Source organism: Rhinoderma darwinii, unplaced genomic scaffold, assembly GCF_050947455.1.
Source record: "Rhinoderma darwinii isolate aRhiDar2 unplaced genomic scaffold, aRhiDar2.hap1 Scaffold_572, whole genome shotgun sequence".
In the NCBI taxonomy this organism is placed as follows: Eukaryota; Metazoa; Chordata; class Amphibia; order Anura; family Rhinodermatidae; genus Rhinoderma; species Rhinoderma darwinii.
Genome location: NW_027464125.1, coordinates 117,028 through 134,052, shown reverse-complemented (window position 1 = coordinate 134,052; position 17,025 = coordinate 117,028). Strand labels below are relative to the sequence as shown.

The window sequence follows — 17,025 nt, the reverse complement described above, 5'->3', positions numbered from 1 at the left end:
CACCTTGTATCAGCTGTAATCCAGTCCAGTCCAGTGCTGCCTGCTGAGCAGCACTGACCAACACTGCCTGGGCCCAGGCTTTTATCTCTGAGGCCCCATTATGATGTCAGAAAGCTGGCTCTGGAATCCTGAGGGCTCCACTATGACACGTGCAAAGTTCCGTCTGAACTTTATATAAGACGGTGAGGCTCAGTCAGTCACTCAGTGTTGCCTGAGAGGGCAACACTGCAACAGCCGGCCGCCAGGCTGTCTTTTTTTTGCACAGCTAGTTGCCTCCAGGAGGCCACAAGAGGGAGACAAGGGACTGCAAAATGGAAAATAGGCATCCACCAACTTTACAGACAACTTCTCCTTGCTCCTACAACCTCCATCCTTGCACAGTTTGTTATTCTTCTAGGTAACATAGTAACAAATCCAAATTGCTGCTCTCTTTGTAGGCAAGCAAGGCTTTGTTGCAACTGCAATTCTTACTTCTTCTTGAAATGTAGGGACGACAGTACATTCCATCACATCCATCTAGTGTACACAGGTAGGTCCATTGTGGCGGGCAGGCGAGCGGGCGGGCTGCTTTATTGGCTGTTTGCTGTTCCCCTACTCCACTCCACTATTTGACTGTTGTGCTGCATCAATCAATCAATCAATCAATCAATCAATCAATCAATCAATCAATCAATCAATCAGTGGCTGGCTCAGGTGCAGCTCTTTAACTTACCTAAAAGGGAGGGCGGAGAGAAGACAAGGAAGGTGAATGAGGTGTTCCAATGTGAAATGCCGGAAACACAGAAACACAGACGACACACAACAAGAGGTGGCAATCTATTCATTAATTGCATTTAATCAATGAGCTCATTATCACTCATGCATTGTCCAACAGGTGTTGAAATAATGGGATTAAAAGGGGAGATCCCTTCAGAAAGACAGAAACAATAGCAAAGACAAAAAACACTTTTGGAATCTGCTTTTAGTCAACACATAAGGAAAGGGTGCACCGGTCCTGGAAATACTGCAATACCAGGTCAATGCGTGGAGTGGACAGAGCAAGCTCTAGTTCCATCTCCCCGTTCTAAAAATCCATTTAATATATGGTCCCCAGATAGGGGACGTATCAGATATTAAACTGATAAGAACAGATACTACACTTGATCTTAGCCAAAAGGCCGAGAAGCGATAACCCGAACGGGCCGCGCGTTGCCCGAGCCTGCCCGATACTGCTGTTCAGCCCTTGCAGCGATTCAGCCTACTTCTAGGCAATTCCATGGGGCCCTGCAGGCTCACACACTCACAGCTAGAAGCCAGACAGGATTTGCTTCTTTTGCTTGCACCACAATGCAGTGCTGAAAGAGGAGGAATCTACATAAAAACGCCTTCCTGGCAACGCCCAAATGCCCTGCTGCCATGCAGATAAACACTGGCAGCGGCAGCAAGTGCATGCCCACAGCCACCCCTTGTTCCTTCACACCTTGTATCAGCTGTAATCCAGTCCAGTCCAGTGCTGCCTGCTGAGCAGCACTGACCAACACTGCCTGGGCCCAGGCTTTTATCTCTGAGGCCCCATTATGATGTCAGAAAGCTGGCTCTGGAATCCTGAGGGCTCCACTATGACACGTGCAAAGTTCCGTCTGAACTTTATATAAGACGGTGAGGCTCAGTCAGTCACTCAGTGTTGCCTGAGAGGGCAACACTGCAACAGCCGGCCGCCAGGCTGTCTTTTTTTTGCACAGCTAGTTGCCTCCAGGAGGCCACAAGAGGGAGACAAGGGACTGCAAAATGGAAAATAGGCATCCACCAACTTTACAGACAACTTCTCCTTGCTCCTACAACCTCCATCCTTGCACAGTTTGTTATTCTTCTAGGTAACATAGTAACAAATCCAAATTGCTGCTCTCTTTGTAGGCAAGCAAGGCTTTGTTGCAACTGCAATTCTTACTTCTTCTTGAAATGTAGGGACGACAGTACATTCCATCACATCCATCTAGTGTACACAGGTAGGTCCATTGTGGCGGGCAGGCGAGCGGGCGGGCTGCTTTATTGGCTGTTTGCTGTTCCCCTACTCCACTCCACTATTTGACTGTTGTGCTGCATCAATCAATCAATCAATCAATCAATCAATCAATCAATCAATCAATCAGTGGCTGGCTCAGGTGCAGCTCTTTAACTTACCTAAAAGGGAGGGCGGAGAGAAGACAAGGAAGGTGAATGAGGTGTTCCAATGTGAAATGCCGGAAACACAGAAACACAGACGACACACAACAAGAGGTGGCAATCTATTCATTAATTGCATTTAATCAATGAGCTCATTATCACTCATGCATTGTCCAACAGGTGTTGAAATAATGGGATTAAAAGGGGAGATCCCTTCAGAAAGACAGAAACAATAGCAAAGACAAAAAACACTTTTGGAATCTGCTTTTAGTCAACACATAAGGAAAGGGTGCACCGGTCCTGGAAATACTGCAATACCAGGTCAATGCGTGGAATGGACAGAGCAAGCTCTATTTCCATCTCCCTGTTCTAAAAATCCATTTAATATATGGTCCCCAGATAGGGGACGTATCAGATATTAAACTGATAAGAACAGATACTACACTTGATCTTAGCCAAAAGGCCGAGAAGCGATAACCCGAACGGGCCGCGCGTTGCCCGAGCCTGCCCGATACTGCTGTTCAGCCCTTGCAGCGATTCAGCCTACTTCTAGGCAATTCCATGGGGCCCTGCAGGCTCACACACTCACAGCTACACGGGAGGTGAATAAAGGCCGGAGAGGAAGCCAGACAGGATTTGCTTCTTTTGCTTGCACCACAATGCAGTGCTGAAAGAGGAGGAATCTACATAAAAACGCCTTCCTGGCAACGCCCAAATGCCCTGCTGCCATGCAGATAAACACTGGCAGCGGCAGCAAGTGCATGCCCACAGCCACCCCTTGTTCCTTCACACCTTGTATCAGCTGTAATCCAGTCCAGTCCAGTGCTGCCTGCTGAGCAGCACTGACCAACACTGCCTGGGCCCAGGCTTTTATCTCTGAGGCCCCATTATGATGTCAGAAAGTGCAAAGTTCCGTCTGAACTTTATATAAGACGGTGAGGCTCAGTCAGTCACTCAGTGTTGCCTGAGAGGGCAACACTGCAACAGCCGGCCGCCAGGCTGTCTTTTTTTTGCACAGCTAGTTGCCTCCAGGAGGCCACAAGAGGGAGACAAGGGACTGCAAAATGGAAAATAGGCATCCACCAACTTTACAGACAACTTCTCCTTGCTCCTACAACCTCCATCCTTGCACAGTTTGTTATTCTTCTAGGTAACATAGTAACAAATCCAAATTGCTGCTCTCTTTGTAGGCAAGCAAGGCTTTGTTGCAACTGCAATTCTTACTTCTTCTTGAAATGTAGGGACGACAGTACATTCCATCACATCCATCTAGTGTACACAGGTAGGTCCATTGTGGCGGGCAGGCGAGCGGGCGGGCTGCTTTATTGGCTGTTTGCTGTTCCCCTACTCCACTCCACTATTTGACTGTTGTGCTGCATCAATCAATCAATCAATCAATCAATCAATCAATCAATCAATCAATCAATCAATCAGTGGCTGGCTCAGGTGCAGCTCTTTAACTTACCTAAAAGGGAGGGCGGAGAGAAGACAAGGAAGGTGAATGAGGTGTTCCAATGTGAAATGCCGGAAACACAGAAACACAGACGACACACAACAAGAGGTGGCAATCTATTCATTAATTGCATTTAATCAATGAGCTCATTATCACTCATGCATTGTCCAACAGGTGTTGAAATAATGGGATTAAAAGGGGAGATCCCTTCAGAAAGACAGAAACAATAGCAAAGACAAAAAACACTTTTGGAATCTGCTTTTAGTCAACACATAAGGAAAGGGTGCACCGGTCCTGGAAATACTGCAATACCAGGTCAATGCGTGGAGTGGACAGAGCAAGCTCTATTTCCATCTCCCTGTTCTAAAAATCCATTTAATATATGGTCCCCAGATAGGGGACGTATCAGATATTAAACTGATAAGAACAGATACTACACTTGATCTTAGCCAAAAGGCCGAGAAGCGATAACCCGAACGGGCCGCGCGTTGCCCGAGCCTGCCCGATACTGCTGTTCAGCCCTTGCAGCGATTCAGCCTACTTCTAGGCAATTCCATGGGGCCCTGCAGGCTCACACACTCACAGCTACACGGGAGGTGAATAAAGGCCGGAGAGGAAGCCAGACAGGATTTGCTTCTTTTGCTTGCACCACAATGCAGTGCTGAAAGAGGAGGAATCTACATAAAAACGCCTTCCTGGCAACGCCCAAATGCCCTGCTGCCATGCAGATAAACACTGGCAGCGGCAGCAAGTGCATGCCCACAGCCACCCCTTGTTCCTTCACACCTTGTATCAGCTGTAATCCAGTCCAGTCCAGTGCTGCCTGCTGAGCAGCACTGACCAACACTGCCTGGGCCCAGGCTTTTATCTCTGAGGCCCCATTATGATGTCAGAAAGCTGGCTCTGGAATCCTGAGGGCTCCACTATGACACGTGCAAAGTTCCGTCTGAACTTTATATAAGACGGTGAGGCTCAGTCAGTCACTCAGTGTTGCCTGAGAGGGCAACACTGCAACAGCCGGCCGCCAGGCTGTCTTTTTTTTGCACAGCTAGTTGCCTCCAGGAGGCCACAAGAGGGAGACAAGGGACTGCAAAATGGAAAATAGGCATCCACCAACTTTACAGACAACTTCTCCTTGCTCCTACAACCTCCATCCTTGCACAGTTTGTTATTCTTCTAGGTAACATAGTAACAAATCCAAATTGCTGCTCTCTTTGTAGGCAAGCAAGGCTTTGTTGCAACTGCAATTCTTACTTCTTCTTGAAATGTAGGGACGACAGTACATTCCATCACATCCATCTAGTGTACACAGGTAGGTCCATTGTGGCGGGCAGGCGAGCGGGCGGGCTGCTTTATTGGCTGTTTGCTGTTCCCCTACTCCACTCCACTATTTGACTGTTGTGCTGCATCAATCAATCAATCAATCAATCAATCAATCAATCAATCAATCAATCAATCAATCAGTGGCTGGCTCAGGTGCAGCTCTTTAACTTACCTAAAAGGGAGGGCGGAGAGAAGACAAGGAAGGTGAATGAGGTGTTCCAATGTGAAATGCCGGAAACACAGAAACACAGACGACACACAACAAGAGGTGGCAATCTATTCATTAATTGCATTTAATCAATGAGCTCATTATCACTCATGCATTGTCCAACAGGTGTTGAAATAATGGGATTAAAAGGGGAGATCCCTTCAGAAAGACAGAAACAATAGCAAAGACAAAAAACACTTTTGGAATCTGCTTTTAGTCAACACATAAGGAAAGGGTGCACCGGTCCTGGAAATACTGCAATACCAGGTCAATGCGTGGAGTGGACAGAGCAAGCTCTATTTCCATCTCCCTGTTCTAAAAATCCATTTAATATATGGTCCCCAGATAGGGGACGTATCAGATATTAAACTGATAAGAACAGATACTACACTTGATCTTAGCCAAAAGGCCGAGAAGCGATAACCCGAACGGGCCGCGCGTTGCCCGAGCCTGCCCGATACTGCTGTTCAGCCCTTGCAGCGATTCAGCCTACTTCTAGGCAATTCCATGGGGCCCTGCAGGCTCACACACTCACAGCTACACGGGAGGTGAATAAAGGCCGGAGAGGAAGCCAGACAGGATTTGCTTCTTTTGCTTGCACCACAATGCAGTGCTGAAAGAGGAGGAATCTACATAAAAACGCCTTCCTGGCAACGCCCAAATGCCCTGCTGCCATGCAGATAAACACTGGCAGCGGCAGCAAGTGCATGCCCACAGCCACCCCTTGTTCCTTCACACCTTGTATCAGCTGTAATCCAGTCCAGTCCAGTGCTGCCTGCTGAGCAGCACTGACCAACACTGCCTGGGCCCAGGCTTTTATCTCTGAGGCCCCATTATGATGTCAGAAAGCTGGCTCTGGAATCCTGAGGGCTCCACTATGACACGTGCAAAGTTCCGTCTGAACTTTATATAAGACGGTGAGGCTCAGTCAGTCACTCAGTGTTGCCTGAGAGGGCAACACTGCAACAGCCGGCCGCCAGGCTGTCTTTTTTTTGCACAGCTAGTTGCCTCCAGGAGGCCACAAGAGGGAGACAAGGGACTGCAAAATGGAAAATAGGCATCCACCAACTTTACAGACAACTTCTCCTTGCTCCTACAACCTCCATCCTTGCACAGTTTGTTATTCTTCTAGGTAACATAGTAACAAATCCAAATTGCTGCTCTCTTTGTAGGCAAGCAAGGCTTTGTTGCAACTGCAATTCTTACTTCTTCTTGAAATGTAGGGACGACAGTACATTCCATCACATCCATCTAGTGTACACAGGTAGGTCCATTGTGGCGGGCAGGCGAGCGGGCGGGCTGCTTTATTGGCTGTTTGCTGTTCCCCTACTCCACTCCACTATTTGACTGTTGTGCTGCATCAATCAATCAATCAATCAATCAATCAATCAATCAATCAATCAATCAATCAATCAGTGGCTGGCTCAGGTGCAGCTCTTTAACTTACCTAAAAGGGAGGGCGGAGAGAAGACAAGGAAGGTGAATGAGGTGTTCCAATGTGAAATGCCGGAAACACAGAAACACAGACGACACACAACAAGAGGTGGCAATCTATTCATTAATTGCATTTAATCAATGAGCTCATTATCACTCATGCATTGTCCAACAGGTGTTGAAATAATGGGATTAAAAGGGGAGATCCCTTCAGAAAGACAGAAACAATAGCAAAGACAAAAAACACTTTTGGAATCTGCTTTTAGTCAACACATAAGGAAAGGGTGCACCGGTCCTGGAAATACTGCAATACCAGGTCAATGCGTGGAGTGGACAGAGCAAGCTCTATTTCCATCTCCCTGTTCTAAAAATCCATTTAATATATGGTCCCCAGATAGGGGACGTATCAGATATTAAACTGATAAGAACAGATACTACACTTGATCTTAGCCAAAAGGCCGAGAAGCGATAACCCGAACGGGCCGCGCGTTGCCCGAGCCTGCCCGATACTGCTGTTCAGCCCTTGCAGCGATTCAGCCTACTTCTAGGCAATTCCATGGGGCCCTGCAGGCTCACACACTCACAGCTACACGGGAGGTGAATAAAGGCCGGAGAGGAAGCCAGACAGGATTTGCTTCTTTTGCTTGCACCACAATGCAGTGCTGAAAGAGGAGGAATCTACATAAAAACGCCTTCCTGGCAACGCCCAAATGCCCTGCTGCCATGCAGATAAACACTGGCAGCGGCAGCAAGTGCATGCCCACAGCCACCCCTTGTTCCTTCACACCTTGTATCAGCTGTAATCCAGTCCAGTCCAGTGCTGCCTGCTGAGCAGCACTGACCAACACTGCCTGGGCCCAGGCTTTTATCTCTGAGGCCCCATTATGATGTCAGAAAGCTGGCTCTGGAATCCTGAGGGCTCCACTATGACACGTGCAAAGTTCCGTCTGAACTTTATATAAGACGGTGAGGCTCAGTCAGTCACTCAGTGTTGCCTGAGAGGGCAACACTGCAACAGCCGGCCGCCAGGCTGTCTTTTTTTTGCACAGCTAGTTGCCTCCAGGAGGCCACAAGAGGGAGACAAGGGACTGCAAAATGGAAAATAGGCATCCACCAACTTTACAGACAACTTCTCCTTGCTCCTACAACCTCCATCCTTGCACAGTTTGTTATTCTTCTAGGTAACATAGTAACAAATCCAAATTGCTGCTCTCTTTGTAGGCAAGCAAGGCTTTGTTGCAACTGCAATTCTTACTTCTTCTTGAAATGTAGGGACGACAGTACATTCCATCACATCCATCTAGTGTACACAGGTAGGTCCATTGTGGCGGGCAGGCGAGCGGGCGGGCTGCTTTATTGGCTGTTTGCTGTTCCCCTACTCCACTCCACTATTTGACTGTTGTGCTGCATCAATCAATCAATCAATCAATCAATCAATCAATCAATCAATCAATCAATCAATCAGTGGCTGGCTCAGGTGCAGCTCTTTAACTTACCTAAAAGGGAGGGCGGAGAGAAGACAAGGAAGGTGAATGAGGTGTTCCAATGTGAAATGCCGGAAACACAGAAACACAGACGACACACAACAAGAGGTGGCAATCTATTCATTAATTGCATTTAATCAATGAGCTCATTATCACTCATGCATTGTCCAACAGGTGTTGAAATAATGGGATTAAAAGGGGAGATCCCTTCAGAAAGACAGAAACAATAGCAAAGACAAAAAACACTTTTGGAATCTGCTTTTAGTCAACACATAAGGAAAGGGTGCACCGGTCCTGGAAATACTGCAATACCAGGTCAATGCGTGGAGTGGACAGAGCAAGCTCTATTTCCATCTCCCTGTTCTAAAAATCCATTTAATATATGGTCCCCAGATAGGGGACGTATCAGATATTAAACTGATAAGAACAGATACTACACTTGATCTTAGCCAAAAGGCCGAGAAGCGATAACCCGAACGGGCCGCGCGTTGCCCGAGCCTGCCCGATACTGCTGTTCAGCCCTTGCAGCGATTCAGCCTACTTCTAGGCAATTCCATGGGGCCCTGCAGGCTCACACACTCACAGCTACACGGGAGGTGAATAAAGGCCGGAGAGGAAGCCAGACAGGATTTGCTTCTTTTGCTTGCACCACAATGCAGTGCTGAAAGAGGAGGAATCTACATAAAAACGCCTTCCTGGCAACGCCCAAATGCCCTGCTGCCATGCAGATAAACACTGGCAGCGGCAGCAAGTGCATGCCCACAGCCACCCCTTGTTCCTTCACACCTTGTATCAGCTGTAATCCAGTCCAGTCCAGTGCTGCCTGCTGAGCAGCACTGACCAACACTGCCTGGGCCCAGGCTTTTATCTCTGAGGCCCCATTATGATGTCAGAAAGCTGGCTCTGGAATCCTGAGGGCTCCACTATGACACGTGCAAAGTTCCGTCTGAACTTTATATAAGACGGTGAGGCTCAGTCAGTCACTCAGTGTTGCCTGAGAGGGCAACACTGCAACAGCCGGCCGCCAGGCTGTCTTTTTTTTGCACAGCTAGTTGCCTCCAGGAGGCCACAAGAGGGAGACAAGGGACTGCAAAATGGAAAATAGGCATCCACCAACTTTACAGACAACTTCTCCTTGCTCCTACAACCTCCATCCTTGCACAGTTTGTTATTCTTCTAGGTAACATAGTAACAAATCCAAATTGCTGCTCTCTTTGTAGGCAAGCAAGGCTTTGTTGCAACTGCAATTCTTACTTCTTCTTGAAATGTAGGGACGACAGTACATTCCATCACATCCATCTAGTGTACACAGGTAGGTCCATTGTGGCGGGCAGGCGAGCGGGCGGGCTGCTTTATTGGCTGTTTGCTGTTCCCCTACTCCACTCCACTATTTGACTGTTGTGCTGCATCAATCAATCAATCAATCAATCAATCAATCAATCAATCAATCAATCAATCAATCAATCAATCAGTGGCTGGCTCAGGTGCAGCTCTTTAACTTACCTAAAAGGGAGGGCGGAGAGAAGACAAGGAAGGTGAATGAGGTGTTCCAATGTGAAATGCCGGAAACACAGAAACACAGACGACACACAACAAGAGGTGGCAATCTATTCATTAATTGCATTTAATCAATGAGCTCATTATCACTCATGCATTGTCCAACAGGTGTTGAAATAATGGGATTAAAAGGGGAGATCCCTTCAGAAAGACAGAAACAATAGCAAAGACAAAAAACACTTTTGGAATCTGCTTTTAGTCAACACATAAGGAAAGGGTGCACCGGTCCTGGAAATACTGCAATACCAGGTCAATGCGTGGAGTGGACAGAGCAAGCTCTATTTCCATCTCCCTGTTCTAAAAATCCATTTAATATATGGTCCCCAGATAGGGGACGTATCAGATATTAAACTGATAAGAACAGATACTACACTTGATCTTAGCCAAAAGGCCGAGAAGCGATAACCCGAACGGGCCGCGCGTTGCCCGAGCCTGCCCGATACTGCTGTTCAGCCCTTGCAGCGATTCAGCCTACTTCTAGGCAATTCCATGGGGCCCTGCAGGCTCACACACTCACAGCTACACGGGAGGTGAATAAAGGCCGGAGAGGAAGCCAGACAGGATTTGCTTCTTTTGCTTGCACCACAATGCAGTGCTGAAAGAGGAGGAATCTACATAAAAACGCCTTCCTGGCAACGCCCAAATGCCCTGCTGCCATGCAGATAAACACTGGCAGCGGCAGCAAGTGCATGCCCACAGCCACCCCTTGTTCCTTCACACCTTGTATCAGCTGTAATCCAGTCCAGTCCAGTGCTGCCTGCTGAGCAGCACTGACCAACACTGCCTGGGCCCAGGCTTTTATCTCTGAGGCCCCATTATGATGTCAGAAAGCTGGCTCTGGAATCCTGAGGGCTCCACTATGACACGTGCAAAGTTCCGTCTGAACTTTATATAAGACGGTGAGGCTCAGTCAGTCACTCAGTGTTGCCTGAGAGGGCAACACTGCAACAGCCGGCCGCCAGGCTGTCTTTTTTTTGCACAGCTAGTTGCCTCCAGGAGGCCACAAGAGGGAGACAAGGGACTGCAAAATGGAAAATAGGCATCCACCAACTTTACAGACAACTTCTCCTTGCTCCTACAACCTCCATCCTTGCACAGTTTGTTATTCTTCTAGGTAACATAGTAACAAATCCAAATTGCTGCTCTCTTTGTAGGCAAGCAAGGCTTTGTTGCAACTGCAATTCTTACTTCTTCTTGAAATGTAGGGACGACAGTACATTCCATCACATCCATCTAGTGTACACAGGTAGGTCCATTGTGGCGGGCAGGCGAGCGGGCGGGCTGCTTTATTGGCTGTTTGCTGTTCCCCTACTCCACTCCACTATTTGACTGTTGTGCTGCATCAATCAATCAATCAATCAATCAATCAATCAATCAATCAATCAATCAGTGGCTGGCTCAGGTGCAGCTCTTTAACTTACCTAAAAGGGAGGGCGGAGAGAAGACAAGGAAGGTGAATGAGGTGTTCCAATGTGAAATGCCGGAAACACAGAAACACAGACGACACACAACAAGAGGTGGCAATCTATTCATTAATTGCATTTAATCAATGAGCTCATTATCACTCATGCATTGTCCAACAGGTGTTGAAATAATGGGATTAAAAGGGGAGATCCCTTCAGAAAGACAGAAACAATAGCAAAGACAAAAAACACTTTTGGAATCTGCTTTTAGTCAACACATAAGGAAAGGGTGCACCGGTCCTGGAAATACTGCAATACCAGGTCAATGCGTGGAGTGGACAGAGCAAGCTCTATTTCCATCTCCCTGTTCTAAAAATCCATTTAATATATGGTCCCCAGATAGGGGACGTATCAGATATTAAACTGATAAGAACAGATACTACACTTGATCTTAGCCAAAAGGCCGAGAAGCGATAACCCGAACGGGCCGCGCGTTGCCCGAGCCTGCCCGATACTGCTGTTCAGCCCTTGCAGCGATTCAGCCTACTTCTAGGCAATTCCATGGGGCCCCGCAGGCTCACACACTCACAGCTACACGGGAGGTGAATAAAGGCCGGAGAGGAAGCCAGACAGGATTTGCTTCTTTTGCTTGCACCACAATGCAGTGCTGAAAGAGGAGGAATCTACATAAAAACGCCTTCCTGGCAACGCCCAAATGCCCTGCTGCCATGCAGATAAACACTGGCAGCGGCAGCAAGTGCATGCCCACAGCCACCCCTTGTTCCTTCACACCTTGTATCAGCTGTAATCCAGTCCAGTCCAGTGCTGCCTGCTGAGCAGCACTGACCAACACTGCCTGGGCCCAGGCTTTTATCTCTGAGGCCCCATTATGATGTCAGAAAGCTGGCTCTGGAATCCTGAGGGCTCCACTATGACACGTGCAAAGTTCCGTCTGAACTTTATATAAGACGGTGAGGCTCAGTCAGTCACTCAGTGTTGCCTGAGAGGGCAACACTGCAACAGCCGGCCGCCAGGCTGTCTTTTTTTTGCACAGCTAGTTGCCTCCAGGAGGCCACAAGAGGGAGACAAGGGACTGCAAAATGGAAAATAGGCATCCACCAACTTTACAGACAACTTCTCCTTGCTCCTACAACCTCCATCCTTGCACAGTTTGTTATTCTTCTAGGTAACATAGTAACAAATCCAAATTGCTGCTCTCTTTGTAGGCAAGCAAGGCTTTGTTGCAACTGCAATTCTTACTTCTTCTTGAAATGTAGGGACGACAGTACATTCCATCACATCCATCTAGTGTACACAGGTAGGTCCATTGTGGCGGGCAGGCGAGCGGGCGGGCTGCTTTATTGGCTGTTTGCTGTTCCCCTACTCCACTCCACTATTTGACTGTTGTGCTGCATCAATCAATCAATCAATCAATCAATCAATCAATCAATCAATCAATCAATCAGTGGCTGGCTCAGGTGCAGCTCTTTAACTTACCTAAAAGGGAGGGCGGAGAGAAGACAAGGAAGGTGAATGAGGTGTTCCAATGTGAAATGCCGGAAACACAGAAACACAGACGACACACAACAAGAGGTGGCAATCTATTCATTAATTGCATTTAATCAATGAGCTCATTATCACTCATGCATTGTCCAACAGGTGTTGAAATAATGGGATTAAAAGGGGAGATCCCTTCAGAAAGACAGAAACAATAGCAAAGACAAAAAACACTTTTGGAATCTGCTTTTAGTCAACACATAAGGAAAGGGTGCACCGGTCCTGGAAATACTGCAATACCAGGTCAATGCGTGGAGTGGACAGAGCAAGCTCTATTTCCATCTCCCTGTTCTAAAAATCCATTTAATATATGGTCCCCAGATAGGGGACGTATCAGATATTAAACTGATAAGAACAGATACTACACTTGATCTTAGCCAAAAGGCCGAGAAGCGATAACCCGAACGGGCCGCGCGTTGCCCGAGCCTGCCCGATACTGCTGTTCAGCCCTTGCAGCGATTCAGCCTACTTCTAGGCAATTCCATGGGGCCCTGCAGGCTCACACACTCACAGCTACACGGGAGGTGAATAAAGGCCGGAGAGGAAGCCAGACAGGATTTGCTTCTTTTGCTTGCACCACAATGCAGTGCTGAAAGAGGAGGAATCTACATAAAAACGCCTTCCTGGCAACGCCCAAATGCCCTGCTGCCATGCAGATAAACACTGGCAGCGGCAGCAAGTGCATGCCCACAGCCACCCCTTGTTCCTTCACACCTTGTATCAGCTGTAATCCAGTCCAGTCCAGTGCTGCCTGCTGAGCAGCACTGACCAACACTGCCTGGGCCCAGGCTTTTATCTCTGAGGCCCCATTATGATGTCAGAAAGCTGGCTCTGGAATCCTGAGGGCTCCACTATGACACGTGCAAAGTTCCGTCTGAACTTTATATAAGACGGTGAGGCTCAGTCAGTCACTCAGTGTTGCCTGAGAGGGCAACACTGCAACAGCCGGCCGCCAGGCTGTCTTTTTTTTGCACAGCTAGTTGCCTCCAGGAGGCCACAAGAGGGAGACAAGGGACTGCAAAATGGAAAATAGGCATCCACCAACTTTACAGACAACTTCTCCTTGCTCCTACAACCTCCATCCTTGCACAGTTTGTTATTCTTCTAGGTAACATAGTAACAAATCCAAATTGCTGCTCTCTTTGTAGGCAAGCAAGGCTTTGTTGCAACTGCAATTCTTACTTCTTCTTGAAATGTAGGGACGACAGTACATTCCATCACATCCATCTAGTGTACACAGGTAGGTCCATTGTGGCGGGCAGGCGAGCGGGTGGGCTGCTTTATTGGCTGTTTGCTGTTCCCCTACTCCACTCCACTATTTGACTGTTGTGCTGCATCAATCAATCAATCAATCAATCAATCAATCAATCAATCAATCAATCAATCAATCAGTGGCTGGCTCAGGTGCAGCTCTTTAACTTACCTAAAAGGGAGGGCGGAGAGAAGACAAGGAAGGTGAATGAGGTGTTCCAATGTGAAATGCCGGAAACACAGAAACACAGACGACACACAACAAGAGGTGGCAATCTATTCATTAATTGCATTTAATCAATGAGCTCATTATCACTCATGCATTGTCCAACAGGTGTTGAAATAATGGGATTAAAAGGGGAGATCCCTTCAGAAAGACAGAAACAATAGCAAAGACAAAAAACACTTTTGGAATCTGCTTTTAGTCAACACATAAGGAAAGGGTGCACCGGTCCTGGAAATACTGCAATACCAGGTCAATGCGTGGAGTGGACAGAGCAAGCTCTATTTCCATCTCCCTGTTCTAAAAATCCATTTAATATATGGTCCCCAGATAGGGGACGTATCAGATATTAAACTGATAAGAACAGATACTACACTTGATCTTAGCCAAAAGGCCGAGAAGCGATAACCCGAACGGGCCGCGCGTTGCCCGAGCCTGCCCGATACTGCTGTTCAGCCCTTGCAGCGATTCAGCCTACTTCTAGGCAATTCCATGGGGCCCTGCAGGCTCACACACTCACAGCTACACGGGAGGTGAATAAAGGCCGGAGAGGAAGCCAGACAGGATTTGCTTCTTTTGCTTGCACCACAATGCAGTGCTGAAAGAGGAGGAATCTACATAAAAACGCCTTCCTGGCAACGCCCAAATGCCCTGCTGCCATGCAGATAAACACTGGCAGCGGCAGCAAGTGCATGCCCACAGCCACCCCTTGTTCCTTCACACCTTGTATCAGCTGTAATCCAGTCCAGTCCAGTGCTGCCTGCTGAGCAGCACTGACCAACACTGCCTGGGCCCAGGCTTTTATCTCTGAGGCCCCATTATGATGTCAGAAAGCTGGCTCTGGAATCCTGAGGGCTCCACTATGACACGTGCAAAGTTCCGTCTGAACTTTATATAAGACGGTGAGGCTCAGTCAGTCACTCAGTGTTGCCTGAGAGGGCAACACTGCAACAGCCGGCCGCCAGGCTGTCTTTTTTTTGCACAGCTAGTTGCCTCCAGGAGGCCACAAGAGGGAGACAAGGGACTGCAAAATGGAAAATAGGCATCCACCAACTTTACAGACAACTTCTCCTTGCTCCTACAACCTCCATCCTTGCACAGTTTGTTATTCTTCTAGGTAACATAGTAACAAATCCAAATTGCTGCTCTCTTTGTAGGCAAGCAAGGCTTTGTTGCAACTGCAATTCTTACTTCTTCTTGAAATGTAGGGACGACAGTACATTCCATCACATCCATCTAGTGTACACAGGTAGGTCCATTGTGGCGGGCAGGCGAGCGGGCGGGCTGCTTTATTGGCTGTTTGCTGTTCCCCTACTCCACTCCACTATTTGACTGTTGTGCTGCATCAATCAATCAATCAATCAATCAATCAATCAATCAATCAATCAATCAATCAATCAATCAGTGGCTGGCTCAGGTGCAGCTCTTTAACTTACCTAAAAGGGAGGGCGGAGAGAAGACAAGGAAGGTGAATGAGGTGTTCCAATGTGAAATGCCGGAAACACAGAAACACAGACGACACACAACAAGAGGTGGCAATCTATTCATTAATTGCATTTAATCAATGAGCTCATTATCACTCATGCATTGTCCAACAGGTGTTGAAATAATGGGATTAAAAGGGGAGATCCCTTCAGAAAGACAGAAACAATAGCAAAGACAAAAAACACTTTTGGAATCTGCTTTTAGTCAACACATAAGGAAAGGGTGCACCGGTCCTGGAAATACTGCAATACCAGGTCAATGCGTGGAGTGGACAGAGCAAGCTCTATTTCCATCTCCCTGTTCTAAAAATCCATTTAATATATGGTCCCCAGATAGGGGACGTATCAGATATTAAACTGATAAGAACAGATACTACACTTGATCTTAGCCAAAAGGCCGAGAAGCGATAACCCGAACGGGCCGCGCGTTGCCCGAGCCTGCCCGATACTGCTGTTCAGCTGTTCAGCCCTTGCAGCGATTCAGCCTACTTCTAGGCAATTCCATGGGGCCCTGCAGGCTCACACACTCACAGCTACACGGGAGGTGAATAAAGGCCGGAGAGGAAGCCAGACAGGATTTGCTTCTTTTGCTTGCACCACAATGCAGTGCTGAAAGAGGAGGAATCTACATAAAAACGCCTTCCTGGCAACGCCCAAATGCCCTGCTGCCATGCAGATAAACACTGGCAGCGGCAGCAAGTGCATGCCCACAGCCACCCCTTGTTCCTTCACACCTTGTATCAGCTGTAATCCAGTCCAGTCCAGTGCTGCCTGCTGAGCAGCACTGACCAACACTGCCTGGGCCCAGGCTTTTATCTCTGAGGCCCCATTATGATGTCAGAAAGCTGGCTCTGGAATCCTGAGGGCTCCACTATGACACGTGCAAAGTTCCGTCTGAACTTTATATAAGACGGTGAGGCTCAGTCAGTCACTCAGTGTTGCCTGAGAGGGCAACACTGCAACAGCCGGCCGCCAGGCTGTCTTTTTTTTGCACAGCTAGTTGCCTCCAGGAGGCCACAAGAGGGAGACAAGGGACTGCAAAATGGAAAATAGGCATCCACCAACTTTACAGACAACTTCTCCTTGCTCCTACAACCTCCATCCTTGCACAGTTTGTTATTCTTCTAGGTAACATAGTAACAAATCCAAATTGCTGCTCTCTTTGTAGGCAAGCAAGGCTTTGTTGCAACTGCAATTCTTACTTCTTCTTGAAATGTAGGGACGACAGTACATTCCATCACATCCATCTAGTGTACACAGGTAGGTCCATTGTGGCGGGCAGGCGAGCGGGCGGGCTGCTTTATTGGCTGTTTGCTGTTCCCCTACTCCACTCCACTATTTGACTGTTGTGCTGCATCAATCAATCAATCAATCAATCAATCAATCAATCAATCAATCAATCAGTGGCTGGCTCAGGTGCAGCTCTTTAACTTACCTAAAAGGGAGGGCGGAGAGAAGACAAGGAAGGTGAATGAGGTGTTCCAATGTGAAATGCCGGAAACACAG

General features: G+C 47.7%; 11 non-coding genes across 11 annotated transcripts; all 11 read right to left on the bottom strand.

Moving 5' to 3' along the window:
- Positions 1-978: 978 nt before the first annotated feature.
- Positions 979-1,169, bottom strand: LOC142724172 (U2 spliceosomal RNA). Its single transcript, XR_012876012.1, has one exon. It is a non-coding gene; the product is annotated as a U2 spliceosomal RNA (small nuclear RNA).
- A 1,257-nt stretch (positions 1,170-2,426) lies between these two features.
- Positions 2,427-2,617, bottom strand: LOC142724137 (U2 spliceosomal RNA). Its single transcript, XR_012875981.1, has one exon. It is a non-coding gene; the product is annotated as a U2 spliceosomal RNA (small nuclear RNA).
- A 1,256-nt stretch (positions 2,618-3,873) lies between these two features.
- On the bottom strand, positions 3,874-4,064 carry LOC142724117 (U2 spliceosomal RNA). Its single transcript, XR_012875963.1, has one exon. It is a non-coding gene; the product is annotated as a U2 spliceosomal RNA (small nuclear RNA).
- A 1,292-nt stretch (positions 4,065-5,356) lies between these two features.
- LOC142724116 (U2 spliceosomal RNA) lies at positions 5,357-5,547 on the bottom strand. Its single transcript, XR_012875962.1, has one exon. It is a non-coding gene; the product is annotated as a U2 spliceosomal RNA (small nuclear RNA).
- Positions 5,548-6,839: 1,292 nt separating this feature from the next.
- LOC142724115 (U2 spliceosomal RNA) lies at positions 6,840-7,030 on the bottom strand. The gene has a single exon (XR_012875961.1). It is a non-coding gene; the product is annotated as a U2 spliceosomal RNA (small nuclear RNA).
- Positions 7,031-8,322: 1,292 nt separating this feature from the next.
- LOC142724114 (U2 spliceosomal RNA) lies at positions 8,323-8,513 on the bottom strand. The gene has a single exon (XR_012875960.1). It is a non-coding gene; the product is annotated as a U2 spliceosomal RNA (small nuclear RNA).
- A 1,300-nt stretch (positions 8,514-9,813) lies between these two features.
- On the bottom strand, positions 9,814-10,004 carry LOC142724113 (U2 spliceosomal RNA). Its single transcript, XR_012875959.1, has one exon. It is a non-coding gene; the product is annotated as a U2 spliceosomal RNA (small nuclear RNA).
- Positions 10,005-11,288: 1,284 nt separating this feature from the next.
- LOC142724111 (U2 spliceosomal RNA) lies at positions 11,289-11,479 on the bottom strand. Its single transcript, XR_012875957.1, has one exon. It is a non-coding gene; the product is annotated as a U2 spliceosomal RNA (small nuclear RNA).
- Positions 11,480-12,767: 1,288 nt separating this feature from the next.
- Positions 12,768-12,958, bottom strand: LOC142724110 (U2 spliceosomal RNA). Its single transcript, XR_012875956.1, has one exon. It is a non-coding gene; the product is annotated as a U2 spliceosomal RNA (small nuclear RNA).
- A 1,292-nt stretch (positions 12,959-14,250) lies between these two features.
- Positions 14,251-14,441, bottom strand: LOC142724109 (U2 spliceosomal RNA). Its single transcript, XR_012875955.1, has one exon. It is a non-coding gene; the product is annotated as a U2 spliceosomal RNA (small nuclear RNA).
- A 1,296-nt stretch (positions 14,442-15,737) lies between these two features.
- On the bottom strand, positions 15,738-15,928 carry LOC142724108 (U2 spliceosomal RNA). The gene has a single exon (XR_012875954.1). It is a non-coding gene; the product is annotated as a U2 spliceosomal RNA (small nuclear RNA).
- Positions 15,929-17,025: the final 1,097 nt, after the last annotated feature.